The 15,130-nt window shown below is 43.3% G+C and overlaps 1 pseudogene; it reads left to right on the forward strand.

Moving 5' to 3' along the window:
- Nucleotides 1–63: 63 nt before the first annotated feature.
- Nucleotides 64–13,676, forward strand: LOC133754770 (SERPINE1 mRNA-binding protein 1-like; annotated as a pseudogene).
- The last annotated feature ends 1,454 nt before the right edge of the window (nt 13,677–15,130 follow it).

Consider the following 15,130-nt stretch of genomic DNA (forward strand, 5'->3'; position numbering starts at 1 on the left):
CTCACTAGGGTGTGATCACTCACTAGGATCATGATTCTTGAGTGCTACTTTCCTGTGGGCGAGATGGGGGAGCATGAAAGGTGGAGACAGGTGGGAAGACATGGCTAGCTTCACTAGTTGCAGCTTGGCAAGAGATCAAGATGAATGGAAATGGTTTCTTTTTTTTTATTTATTTTTATTTTTATTTTTTATTTTTGACAGGCAGAGTGGACAGTGAGAGAGAGAGAGAGACAGAGAGAAAGGTCTTCCTTTGCCGTTGGTTCACCCTCTAATGGCCGCCGCGGTAGCGCGCTGCGGCCGGCGCACCGCGCTGTTCCGATGGCAGGAGCCAGGTGCTTATCCTGGTCTCCCGTGGGGTGCAGAGCCCAAACACTTGGGCCATCCTCCACTGCACTCCCTGGCCACAGCAGAGAGATGGCCTGGAAGAGGGGCAACCGGGACAGAATCCGGCGCCCCGTCCGGGACTAGAACCCGGTGTGCCGGCGCCGCAAGGCAGAGGATTAGCCTGTTGAGCCACGGCGCCGGCCGGAAATGGTTTCTTATTCCCAAAGGGTTCCTCAGAGACTTGGTGCCTGAACAGTTGCTGCAATCTGTCCCAGATTCTTCCAACAAAGAAGCCATCATACAAATTCCTTCTCCATGTTAAGTTTCCTCATAGTGTGTCCAAGGAGACTAGTGAAAATGCCAGCTGTGTAGTCTGGGGCAGCTCAGTTGTCATGAAGACATTTGGATCCAGGGCTGTTTCTGTCTGGTATTGCATTACCACTCAGTCAGTCAATTTTCAGGTCCCACTGATCTTATTGAAAGGTTAAGAAAGGGCTTGAAGGACTGGTACTGTGGCACAGTGGGTTAAACTGATGCCTGCAATGTTGGCATCCCAAATGGATGCCAGTTTGAATGTTGGTTGCCCCACTGCTGGTCCAGCTCCCTGCTAACACACCTGGGAAAGCAGCAGAAGATGGCCCAAATCTTGGGCCCCTGCCACCCATGTGGAAGTTCTGGATGAAGCTGGTGCAGCCATTTGGGAAGTGAACCAGTAGAAGGAAGATCCCTTTCTGTCTCTCTGTCACCGCCCCCCCCCCCCCCCGTAATTCTGCCTTCCAAATAAATAATCTTTAAAAAAGAGGAAGAGGCTTGGGTTTTATGACATCTAACAAAATCATTGGCTGGATGTAGGGTTTCTCTGAATGTGGTGGAATGAGAAGGCCATGGCAAGATGGCCACTGGCAAGTGAGTGTCAGTTACTCAAGAATGATTTCAAAACCCACCTGACAACAGAGCCTGCCTCACAACAGGCTGTGGTCAGTTAGGGCATAAACTGCCCCTTGACCAGATTGTCTGCCTTGGCTATATAAGCTACTTTACCAACTGAAATAAATGAGTCTGCAGGATGATCGCCTCTGGTCCACTTTCACCCAGCTCTCAGGGTCTGTGTGGTGACTCTGCCTCTTGCCCCCACTGTGCTTCTCCCCTCAGAACAAATCCACAGCAACATATGGCCCCCAATGTGACTGAGAGAGACAGAGTGTTGGACTTGGCGAGGTCCCCTCTTGATTTCGACAAGTAGGCCCCTCTGTGTTTTGTTCTGTTTTGTCTCTGCTGTTTGATTCTGTGAGGGTGAGCAAAGAACCCCCTCCTGTACCCCTTTCTTTGTCCTTGTCCTCGGTCTAAGTGACCCCAGGTTAGGCACACACTGCCCAGAAGCATAATGCCACTTCTCCGCTCCTCCTTTTACTTTTGGTTCATCTGGCAAATTTACATAAGGGACTGATCATCCTGGAATTCAAAACCAAGTCATCTTCCCTCGCTTGAGAGAGGTGATGCTCCGGAGACACTGTGTGGGCATACGGCCTTGACCTAATGAATCAAGGAAGTCTCCCACTTAGCACAGGCCATACTTACGATCTGATACACCACTGTCTGTTCGTCTAACATAGGGAACCCCTTGCATAATGTCATCAGCAACTGAGGTGCAAGGATTTGTTTTGTTATGGCAGCAGTGCTGTGGGTGTCTTTCTTTTGGCTAGAATTGGTGTGGTGTGCCACTATTAAGCACTCAAACATGGCAAACATATCACCCTCTCAGAAACCCACACAGATTACCAAACATAATGAATCTGTGAGTGATAAGAGCCTGTCACTCCAGGCCTCATCCTCACAGGCAAGAGTTGATGACTCAGGGAGAGAACTCCCACAGTGAAAATGACATGACAGCAGACAATGCAATAATGCCTAGTCAGCAACCCCCCAAACATCCATGGGATGAACTTAGATGACCTCAAGGCAATAACCCATGCAAGGTCATCCCATCTGCACCTAGTGAGGATCCCCACATTTGTGGCAGTCCCCGGGCACCCCAGGCTCTCAGGGGAGCTGCTAGATCCCATCCCACCCACATGTTTTCCGTTAATGTAGGAGTGGATGCAGAATTCAGGCCTTGGATTGCAATACCCATAGATGACCTTATTATGCTAAAAAAGGCTTCTCAAGAGTAAGGTTCTGATTCCCTGCTTTGAACAGGTGCTCATACAATGGGCAGCGAATCTTCAAACTCATTTTGACTGGGTTACACTGCTCAAAGCATATTTGTCAAGACCACAGTTCTTACAGTCAAAAGCCTCCTATGAGGAAGCGGCTGAAACCGTGGTGAGGAATAATGCTGCCTATGGAATAGCAGTAGCCTTTGATATGCTTACAGGCAATGGCACCTACATATATTCTCATGAACAGGCCTGCATTGGAGTAGTTACCTATTTTGATCAGGTCAGAGATTTGGCACTTAGAGCCTTAAAAAATATAAATCCTCCTAATTATAGTCAGCTCTTAGAAACCTAGTTCAAGGCCCAGGCGAATGGTTTCCCAATTTCCTTTCCAGAGTCTTGGAAGCAGTAGAGAAAAGATTATTGCTTGGCCCCAATCAAGAAAATCTAGTCAAACAATTAGCTTGGGAAGGCGCTACCAGAGGCAAAAGCTGCAATTGCCCCAGTCCATAATGAAGACCTTTCTAAATGGATAGTAGCTACAAAGGAGGTAAACCCTGCTGATACACCCATACAAGCTATACAAGCCCTAACTGCAGCCATTAACAGACTGAACACAAGGAAGTCTAATGACCCTCCAGTTTATTGGGAATGTCAGGAAACAGGACACCTACAGCAAAACTGCCCAAACACTGACAGATGGGGCAAGCCCAAAATGCTGTGGCCCAGATGTAAAAAAGGCTTTCATTGGACAAAAGATTGCAAGACCAAGCCTTTAAACACTCTCAGCGGGGCATCCCTCAGCCCAGCAAATAAGAGGGCATCCCACCACCATTAACTGGTTGATATCTTTAATCTGAGGCCAAAATGGACCCTATACTTAGATGACTTTGCCTTTGTGGGTTTAATTGATACAGGGGCAGATGCCACTGTCTTAAAAGCTAGGGACACAAGAAAAATGCAACTTTGGAAGACAGCGCCCAGGCCTGACCTCCAAGGTGTTGGAGGATTAAAATTGGCTGATCGTGTCATCATGCCTATAATGTGGCAAGATGACAGCAGAGATACAGGAAGCATCTTTGCACTAATTGCTGAGGTTACCATGACCTCATGGGGGAGAGATGTGCTGTCACAAATGCAAATGGTCCTTACTACAGATCACAAATCTCCATGAGCCAACAGCTTTAATGGAGAACCTACAAGTAAGATTCACCCCGAATTCTAGGGGGCCACTGCTCACCTCATACAAAAGCCAGGCCCAATCCCCACTGAATGGGAAAAAAACAGGAAACATCTGGGTAGAGAGCAGTGGCCAATATCACAACCCAAACTTGGCATCCTTACAGAATTGGTACAGGGACAATTGGAAAAGGGACACATAGTGCCTTCCACTAGCCCTCACAACACACCCATTTTTGTGGTAGCAAAGAAACAGGGAAAATATAGGCTACTACAGGATTTGAGAGCCATCAACAAAATCATAAAAAAGATGGGAACATTCCAGGCTGGCATTCTCTATCCAGGGGCCATTCCTAACAGATTCCACATAGTTACCATTGATATCAAAGATTGCTTCTTTTCCATTCCCATCGCGGAGGAGGATAAGGCCTACTTTGCCTTTACAGTACGGGAGCCCAATTTCTAGCTCCTCACAAAAAGATTTCAGTGGACAGTACTCCCACAAGGCATGAAAAGTTGCCCTGCCTTTTGTCAAAGACACGTTTCTCATGCAACCAGCACACCTAAAGATCAGTGCTTGGTCATACATTATGTGGATGATATGTTACTTGCTTATGAAAATGCAGCAACTCTGAAGGCCTGTCTAATTGAGACAATAAAAAATTTACAATTCCTGGGTTTGTCTATTGCCACAGAAAAGGCACAACATTTTCCTCCTTTTCAATTCTTGGGTTATCAAATCTCCTCCCATATATCTCCAATGGGCCCAAATCTAAGTCAAGCATAAATATTCTCTTAATGAACTTCAGCAACTATGTGGCCAACTCAATTGGTTGAAGCCCTTCCTTCCCTTAACACCTACAGAGCCTAGATCACTATTTGACTTACTAAGGGGGACAGCCCTTCCTCAAAAATCACATTGACATCAGCAGCCAAATCCACTATAGAAAAGATCAACACCCAGTTGTCAAATTTAAGAATATTTAGATATGACCCTTGGGTGCCTCTATTTGTCATAATCATATCTACCCTCAAGGCCCCCTTAGATACTGGGTTACCTGGCTTTATTTTCCAAGGCAATGAAAAGGTTGATCATCTTATCTCTGCAATATGGCTTCCACCGGACACCTACAAGCGCATATTCTACACCAAAAATTTCATGTCAGCAAGCAACATAAAATTGCTTTGCCCAGAGCTAACAATGATTCAATGCAAACACCTAGTGTGCTCTTGCAAGAATGGTTTCCCACTCGCCCCATTAGGCCCATTGCAACAAGCAGGAGTGAAATCTCGAGGCCTTGCCCCTAATAAGCTCTGGCAAGTGGACGTCACCCACATTAACTCCTTTGTTAAACTTAAGTTTGCCCATGTGGTGGTAGATACTTATTCAGAGGCTGTATTTGCAACAGCCCCCAGGGAAAAGGCTAGTAATGTGATAAAGGTGGTTAAGTCAGCCATGCTGGTCCTCGTTATCCCCTGGACCATAAAGACATAATGGGTCACCATATACATCACAGGAATTTAATTCATTCCTGAGGTCCTGGAACATACAATCTGCCACAGGTATCCCATACAACCCACAGGGACAGGCAATCATTGAAACAGCTCATAGGACTATTAAATATCTCTTACAAAGACAGAAAAACAATCTCATGCCCCCAGATGCACTGTTTGCTTTGACTGAGGTTCTTTTCACTATCAATTTTCTTACTTTTGGTTCCCAAAGGGTCAGCCCAGCTTATAAACACTGGAGATCCTTTCCATCCCAGACCTCAACCCCTATGGTTAGGTGGAAAGACCCCCTGACAGGAGAATGGAAGAGACCACACCCTCTGCTAACCAAGGGCCAAGGATATGCTTCTTTCCAGAGAATGTGGGGCAGCCCATTTGGGTACCAGCCAGAAATATTGTGCCTACAACTGACAGTCAACTAGAACCAGCTGAATAAGATTGAGAGTCTGCCTTATTAGTGGATGCACCTGCTACCAATTGTCAAGCTGCTGCTTTATCATCCTATCCTGAGGAATTGCCCACAGCCAATCTGGGATTGCTTTATACTCCACTAGCTCTGGTCAGCCACTCAAATGACCCACAGCCTGTATGCAGTCACTCTGTTCCTGATTACCATTGTTCCTCATTCCTACCACCATCTGAGCAAGAACTCCTGTGTTCTCCCATTTTGAGGGCTGGTTAGTCAATTATGGGTAAGATCCCCTGGGGGACAACCTAAGACAGGCACAGCCATGTATAGAGACCACATGGAAACATGATCAACAATGATATGACTAAGGATCATGCCTCTCGTTGCTCAAATATAAATGAAAAGGGGCAAATGTGGTGGAATGATAAAGCCATGCTAAGATGGCCACAGGCAAGTGAGCATCAGTTACTTATGAATGATTTCAAAACCCACCTGGCAACGGAGCCTGCCTCTCAACAGGCTGTGATTGGTTAGGGCATAAACCACCCCTTGACTGGATTGTCTGACTCATCTATATAAGCTGCTGTACCAACTGAAATAAATGAGTCTGTGGGCTGCTCACCTCTGGCCAGCTTTCACCTGACTCCTGGTGTCTGTGTGGTGACTCCACCCCTCTTACCCCCACTGCACTCCTCCTCTCAGAAATAGTCCACAGCAACATCTGAAGTAGACTTTTAATTTTAGTAGCATCTTTGGTTTCTCATATTTTGTGAGTGTTGACAGATATGAGTTATGTGAAAAAGAAAAACTGGAAGATTTGGGGCAAGATAATCTCCCATCTCAGAATTCTATTACTGTGATGCTCTCCAAATTCCCTCCAAGCATGAATGCTCAGTGGGTCTTGGACTTGCTACACACAATGATCCTGAGCTTATTCATTGTTTTAACTGAAAGGCAGAGTTACACACACACACACACACACACAGAGAGAGAGAGAGAGAGAGAGAGAGAGAAGAAATATTTCTTGCTGGTTTACTCTCCATATGGTCTCAATGGCTGGAGCTGGGCCAGTCAAAAGCCAGAAGTCAGGAGCTTCTTCTGGGTCTCCCTCATGGGTGCAGTACTTGGGCCATCCTCCATTGCTTTCTCAGGTACATTAGCAGGGACCTGGATCAGAAGTGGAGCATCTGGGACTTGAACTGGCACCTATATGGGATGCTGGTGTCACTGGCAGAAGCTTTACTGACACAGCCTACCTTTTTTAAAAAATATTTTTTATTTTATTTTAAAGGCAGAGACAGAAATTTTTATCTGCTAGGATATCCACAAATACCCACAAAATCCAGGGCTGGACCAGGCTAAATCCAGAAGCATGGAACTCCATCTGGGTATGCTATGTGGGTGGTAGGAATGGAGTCATCATTTGCTGCTTCCCAACATGCACATTAGCAAGATGTTGAAGTGGAGTCAGATTAGCCAGGACTTGAACCATAAATGCAAGTGGAGATCATTATACTTAGTAAAGTAAGCAAGTCCTCAAAAGACAAATATCATAGATTTTTCCTGATTTCTGGTAATTAATATACAGAGTACAAAACAATATAATGTATATGAGTAGCGTTGACATTTTAGGATTTGATTTTAAAAAAAGATTTATTTGAAAGGCAGAGATACAGAAAGAGGGGAGAGAGGGAGAGGGGGAGAGAAAGAGAGGGAGAGAGTGAGTGAGAGAGAGAAGGAAAGAGAACCTTCCATCCACCGGTTCACTCCCCAAATGGTTGCAATAGCAGGGGTTGGAACAGGCCGAAGCTAGGAGTCTGGAGCTTCTTCTGGGTCTGCCACATGGGTGGCAGGGGCCCAAGAACTCGGCCATCCACTGCCCTCCCAAGCACATCAGCAAGGAGCTGGATCAGTAGTAGAGCAGCCAGCATCCCATATGGGATGCTGGCACTGTGAGCAGCAGCTTAGCCTTCTATGCCACAATCCTAGCCCTCATAGATTTGATTGTTTATAGTCCTATATTCCTTGTCTCTACTCCTGAGGAACAGTGGTTATTCTACTTACTACTTGTTGAGCCTTTTATTTAGTGGATGATTAAGCTTGTGATTATAAAGTAAATTAAAAGTTTGTCCATAGCAAACCTTAAACTATGAAAGGAATATGAAGGGGGAGTGTGGATGGAAGTATCATTATACTCTTAAAACTATATATATGGGCCGGTGCCGTGGCTCAACAGGCTAATCCTCTGCCTTGCGGTGCTGGCACACCGGGTTCTAGTCCCAGTTGGTGCGCCAGATTCTTTCCCGGTTGCCCCTCTTCCAGGCCAGCTCTCTGCTGTGCCAGGGAGTGCAGTGGAGGATGGCCCAAGTGCTTGGGCCCTGCACCCCATGGGAGACCAGGATAAACACCTGGCTCCTGCCATCTGATTAGCGTGGTGCGCCAGCCACAGCGTGCCGACCGCGGCGGCCATTGGAGGGTGAACCAACGGCAAAGGAAGACCTTTCTCTCAGTCTCTCTCTCTCACTGTCCAATCTGCCTGTCAAAAAAAAAAAACTATATATATGAAAAACATGAAATTTGTTGCCTGTCCTTCAAGTTAATTTTTCAAAAGAGTTATCTATTCATACACCACTGATTCTCTTCAATTGCTGTTGCCATACATGTTCCATATGGCACCAATTGTTTCACCATTCTTCCACTTGAGTTGCACCATCAATGTGGAGTTTTCTCTGTGTTTTCAGAATTCATGTTGCATTACGAGCTCTTTTGAAATTGTTGCCTTATACATCCTAGCACTTCAAACTACATCCTGTTCAGATATGTTATAATATGTTAATATGAGTTTATTTTAAGGCAAAAATATCAAAATTTATGCACTGTTTTTGTAGTATGCATTTCCCACCAATGTTCTGAAGACCCCTTTTATTATCATGGTTTCTCTCTGCATAGTGGACTTAGAGTGTCTTGGGAACTTTGCCTTTTTCATGCCAAGATATAGCATATTTCAAGCACTTGGTTGGAACGCAGCATTGATGTATGAGTGACAGATGGGAACTCCTTGCAATTGATATCTCAGAAATAATCATCAAAGTTAAAAAAAAAAGCTTAATTCATACAATTTGTGTGTGTGTGATTTTCAAAACTGTTTTTGAGAAACAGAGAGAGAGTGCTCCCATACACCGGTTCATTACTCAAATGTTTGCAGTGGCTGCAGCTGGGTCAAACATTTGAGAATCACTTTTATTTCACTTTCCCCGATATGAAGATATTCTTGATAGACTTGAAAATGCAAACTTATGTTTTTTGCAGGAATTTCTAATCTACCATAGATTCTTTTTTTTTCTTTTTGACAGGCAGAGTGGATAGTGAGAGAGAGAGACAGAGAGAAAGGTCTTCCTTTTTGCCATTGGTTCACCCTCCAATGGCCGCTGCAGCCGGCACATCTCGCTGATCCGAAGCCAGGAGCCAGGTGCTTCTCCTGGTCTCCACTGCGGGTGCAGGGCACAAGCACTTGGGCCATCCTCCACTGCCTTCCCGGGCCATAGCAGAGAGCTGGCCTGGAAGAGGGGCAGCCAGGATAGAATCCAGCACCCCAACCAGGACTAGAACCCGGTGTGCCAGTGCTGCAAGGCAGAGGATTAGCCTGTTAAGCCACGGCGCCGGCCACCATAGATTCTTAATGTTTAGTTTATGGTGTTTTTGCCTTGAAGAAAGTTTTGATTTATGTGACTCAGATTTTATTTTATTTCTTTTGTATCTTCTAGATTTTATGACTTTCTTTGTAAAGGTTTATTTAGGGGCCATATTGTGGCATAGCAGGCCAAGATGCTACCCACAAAGCCAGCATCTAGTATGTTCCCAGTCACAGAGGGGAGAGTAGTTACTGGATTGAATTCAGTGGTTTCCTTTCCTTAGCCCAGTAAAGAAAAAAAGCCTGGAAACAATGGCAAGTGAATAGAAACTTTATTGCTTCTTTGTTTTGCAAGTGAAAGTGAAGCAGCTCATCTGGGAGGTGAGATGGAGTGCCAGAGTGGGACACTGGTTTTCCAAAAGTGCACTGGGTTTTTAAGGATTTACTATTTTCTTATTGGGACATCTTATAGGCTTTCCCATTGGATGGGGGTTTCACATACTGTATGCTCATTGGCTTGGGGCCCATAGTAATAGTGGCATTTTTGTTGGTGACAGCCTGAATGGGAATTTCTAAATGCTAACTTCCTCTTTTGGTGGCCTCAGCCCTCTCTCTGCTAGTTCTGAGTGAAAAATTGCAACTAGCTTGAAGACGTGGTCCAAACCACAGGCTGTAGCACAGGATGCTACAATGGGGAGAGGTATGAGCAAGTCTCAGAGCAAACCACACTGTCACAGCCTACAGCCTGCATGCTAAAGACATTCTGCTAAAGCCTGAGAGGCCCACAGATGCCCAGCCCAACTGAACAGGCTCACCATATGGGCACTGGTTCATGTTCTAACTGCTTCAATTTTCTTTCCTTCATTTTGTTTTTATTAAAACATGTTTGCTTAACTTACAGCAAGTAGAAAATAGGCTGGGTCTTCTTTTGATTCCAACATTGATGTTTTAAAGGTTGTACACAATATTTTTTTAAAAAGGACATATAAAAATACAATATTAGAAGATCCCATAAGAAAGAAAATACAACTTTTAACCCCACAACTTTTCCTTTTTCTAGAACTGAAAAACTACTGCTAGTAGTTTTATTTTTAAAACTACAGTTTTAAGAAGTAGAGAGAGAGAGAGAGGGGTCTTCCATCTGATGGTTCAGTGTCCAGTTGGCTGCAATGACTGGAGCTGCGCTGATTTGAAGCCAGGAGCTTCCTCCAGGTCTCCCACATGGGTGCAGGGGCCCAAGCATTTTGGGCCATCTTCTACTGCTTTCCCAGGCCATAGCAGAGAGCTGGATTAGAAGTGGAGCAGCCGGGTCTCAAAGCAGCACCCATGTGGGATGCCAGTGCTTCAGGCCAGGGTGTTACCCCACTGTGCCACAGCACCAGCCCCTAAAACTACAGTGTTAAGTAGACTCTTTCCCCCTGAGCTGGATCATCTAGTGGGAAGAACTGAAGCAGGAGCTCTTAACTCAAGGCGACCCATGGCAGTCTGTGGAGAAAAGCACCGCTGAGCCACAATCAGGGCTGGGCACCCACAGGAAGGCTTCTCTGCATGGTTACCAACCAATTCAATCAGTTATTTGACATTGAATCTGATCCATTCCAGATGCTGAAGGAGCAGAGACCAAGAAAAAAAGAAGCAGGCGGAGGTGGGGCTGGGGGTGGGGCGTGTTGGAGTCCCCAGGGCCGATAACCAGCTCAGGCAGAGAGAGACCCAGACCAACTCCAAAGCAGCAGGCAAACAGCCATAGAAAGAGTCCCAGAAAGACCAATAAACTCACTGCCAGATTGGCCTGGTTGACAAGAAAGAGAAGGTGCAGCCACCTGTGGCATTCAAGAAAGAAGGAATAAGACATGTTGGAAAAAGACTGATCAACAACTTCAGGGTGAAGGAAAAATAATTGAGAGAGGACCAAAAGGTGACCACTTCTTGAATGAATATTTGCAAAACCGCTTGAATAAAAGGGTGAAGAAACAGGTTTTCTTTTCTTTCAAACACTGAAAAACTGCTATTTATTTAAAAGAAAACTTTTCAATACAATAAAGAAATGTCAATAGCTGGTACATACATTAAATCAAAATATTTTCTTTAAGCACCAAGTAGCATCATTCTCATTCTTTTCATTAACAGCACCTTTATTATTAAAAGACTAATACTTTTAAGTTTTTAATCAAGAAATTTAAAGCTGTCAATCAGAGCTTCTAATTAGCTTGAGATGACTGGGTAAACCTTCTTATAGTGTGAGCAAAAATGACTTATAAAAACTTTGTTTAACTATAACTGAAGGGATTCACTGGCTTCAGGCTGAGAATCAGTGCCAGGGGCTAAACACTACCCACAACAGAAAAATGAGTAATGAGTACCACGTGTCAATGATAAATGATACATGGTTTCTGCCTAGTCAAAGGACTAATACCTAACTCTAATAGGTCTTAAAAGATTGACCCATAGGGACTGATTCAAATTCTTAACCTTCCAGGGTGAACAAGTCAAGAACAAGGAAAGAGTTCTTGTTGAAAATCCTACACCCTGGGCGGCAGGGGAAATGGCGGCAAAGACAGGTGGGGAACATCAAGGAGTGTTTAAAGGCCAGGGAGAACAAAACAGCCAAGACTCAAACCCACTAAAGTACCAACTGCTCAGAAGGCAGTGCGACACATGTTTTGGGAGGAAGGACGTAATCCACTAAGAGATTATATGCATCTTGGAAAGGAAAATGTCATTCAACAAGAGAGGGAAGATATCTCTCCTAGCACAGAGGCTCCACAGCTGTTTGGGGGAGCTCTGAGGCTGAGGGTCACCCTGGGACCCAGTCTACATTCCAAAGCCCTACCCCCTTGTAATTAAGTCCACAAACCAAAACCTTTATTAATGGAAACTGCTCCAAAAAAAATGAAACACAAACACAAGCAAAGAAAACAAACTAAAGGGCCATTAGGGTAAGCTTTAATCCCTGCTACTATCCTTGCCCTGCAAGAACAGGATCTGCCCTGTTATTTCCATTGATTCATTTCTGCACAGATTGTCAAAATCCAGCATCTTACTATTCCTGCTACATCCTCTCCTAATGAAAGCAAATACTATGCAAAAACACAAACACACCACAAATAGAAGCCAGCATCAACTTAATGACCCCTTGAATATTTTAATCATCTTCTGACTTATTCACAGAATATCTGCTTCTGTAATGTTTTGTGAGCATTGCAGAGTTAGTTGCATTAGATTCCTCTTCTTGAAGTAGTTCGAAGTTTGAATGCAATTTAGATATTTTTCTAAATTACCTGAGGGGAAATTATCCTAAAAGGCCCAAGAAAAATCCCCTTTCCTCTATTCTCAGACTCCAGTAATTCTTTTTTCTCAGATCATAAAACCTAACCTAACAACTGGAAAGAGGACAAAAAGTCATACAAAAAATACAAAAAAAAATGAAAAGAAAAGAAAAGGGAACCAACATCATCATAAGGGATAAGGGTCTGTCAGTGTCATCACACTATCTCAACATTGCACAGGACAAAAAAAATGGTACTTTGTTTAGCAAAGTTATAGTCATTTTGTAAAGTATGCAAGAAATCAACAATTTATAAAAATAGGGGAAAGTTTTAATTGGGAACATAAAACTAAAATGTCATTCTCTGGCAAAGAGTGCTTCCCAACACCAGGTCTACCAGTGGAAGTTGAGGCAGAACTGTTGGCCCAAGGCTGCCTCAGGTCTGCTTCAGAGCGGCAGGGATATTAGCAGATGATAGGTGAGTTTTCTGTTGATACATTTATAATTGACTGACCTGAGGTAGTGGTGGTCTTAGAAGAGGTCAGGAGGCCATGGATGTGGAATGGGCCTAGGAGATGGATTTGGTTCTCATGGCAAATGTGAATTTGATAGACACAGTAAAAGTAATAGATCTGTATCACATTACAGTGGTCTAAAGCAGGTAGACAAATGTGGAGGTTGTGGGTCCCACAAATGGGAAACTGTCAAAGATGAATTAACTGACTGATTCATCAAATGTGACTGAGGAAACACTTGAAGGTGAAGAACATCCAGTGGCCAACATGGAAAATAGGTAAATGTGAATGGAAAAGGTAAAAGAAGAGAGTACAAATGAGATTACTTTGGATGAGTGGAAGACAATTCATAAAGACAGGACAAAACTAGAATTTAATATCTGAAAATCAAATCAAGGTGCTGATTGGCAATGAAAAGATTTGTTTTTCATAAACAAGGTGTGAAGAGGCTCATGCTGAAGATTCTATTTTGGCCTATCATTTCTGGAAACCAGCAAATGATATAACATCTTAGCTAGAGATCAACTTTGGAGACCTAGGCCACCTAGGACATGGTGGCAGAAGAGGGCAGAGGTAGATGTGGACATGATGGATGTCATGATGGATGACTTAGTCCAGCAGGACCAAGTCAACTGTTTCTGCATCTGATATGAATGATCCAGAGGCATTTCTAGCTTTGGCTTAATGGGATGTCCTAACAACCTTAGTTCCTTTGTGGACTCTCCTGTGCAATGTTTTTGCATGCTTAATGATACCAAAGGACTAAGAAATTTAAAAAAAAAAAACAGCCTGACATTGATGCCACCCACACCTAAAGATTGAATTTTATCTGTTTTGAAAATGAGCTTCTCATTTGATTATGACAGAGTCATAGTCAAAGTGGAAGTTCTCTCCTCCCATCAGAGAAAGGTACCTCCTACCTTGATGGCCCCGTTCTTTCCACTGGGATCACACTCGCTGAGATCCTCATTTAGGTCTTCTTCTTCATACAAATATGGTAGTCACTTTTGTATTTAGGAATATATTAGTAGCAAGGATATTTTCATAATTTTCATAGATTGTGAATTATTTTTGTACACTTTTGCACGGCTGCTTGCAAATGTGCTTTTCCAAACTTGAAATACAGGTGTTAATAGTGTGTAACAGTTTAATAAAAAATTGACTTTGTTGTTTATACATCCAAAAAAACCTTAAAAAGTTAAAGAAATGTGCATAACATGATTGTATAGCAAAACATGAACATTAACTGCAAATAGTAAATAAATGAAAGCTAGAAATACTATCCAATAAATAACAGTCCTAGACTCAATCCCTCAAACACAATCCACAAGCAGTATCTAAAAACCATTGTCTTGTTCTTCACAGGCAAAACCTAGGTTTCCAAAACAAAATTGGAAAGAGTACTCCTCTGAAAGAAATTTTTTCCCCACAATATTACCTAGATCTACAAGTAAACAATCTGAGATTTTAAAAAGATGTTAGCTTCTTACTCTGAAATGAGTTTGGATATGTCAAATCACTTTTAGTTCCTCAAAGAAATCTTTCAGAGAAATTACAGAAATTATAAATGGTTAAGGATTTTATTTCCTCATTTTTAGCCAGCTACATTGATAACTAAAGCTGAGAGATGACTCTTGCTTAGAACTGATCCTTTTCCTGAAATATTTTAAACTTCACAACACAACCTCACCTAAAATGGGAGTGTTGTCTCTCAGCTTGCCACACATTAAATAAAACTGAAGTGTGAAAAGCAAGCCTCCCTCATAAATAGGTAGGCACATTTTGATACAAATACACACTCTAAGTGCTATAAGCATCACAATTTAGTTTACACAATGCACACTCACACAAACAAAACTTACTTTGAAACAACTTACTTCTAATGGCACTAAGACAATTAGTCAGCAATGCTCATTAAACTTCAGAGTAATTATGTGAGAACATTCTTTCCCACTTCAAATTATTTCTGCCATCAATGATCTGCTCAACTTCTAAGGTGAGATTTTTGTATATTCCAAATCTGTACAGAAGCCAGAATAAAAGCAGTGAAGGCTCTGTGTTTCAGCTAAAATCTCAATCACCCTGAAAATGCTGTTTAATCCAGCCAGGGTTGGGGGGCATTCCCCCAAGTACTGGGGT

Source organism: Lepus europaeus, unplaced genomic scaffold, assembly GCF_033115175.1.
Source record: "Lepus europaeus isolate LE1 unplaced genomic scaffold, mLepTim1.pri SCAFFOLD_29, whole genome shotgun sequence".
In the NCBI taxonomy this organism is placed as follows: domain Eukaryota; kingdom Metazoa; phylum Chordata; class Mammalia; order Lagomorpha; family Leporidae; genus Lepus; species Lepus europaeus.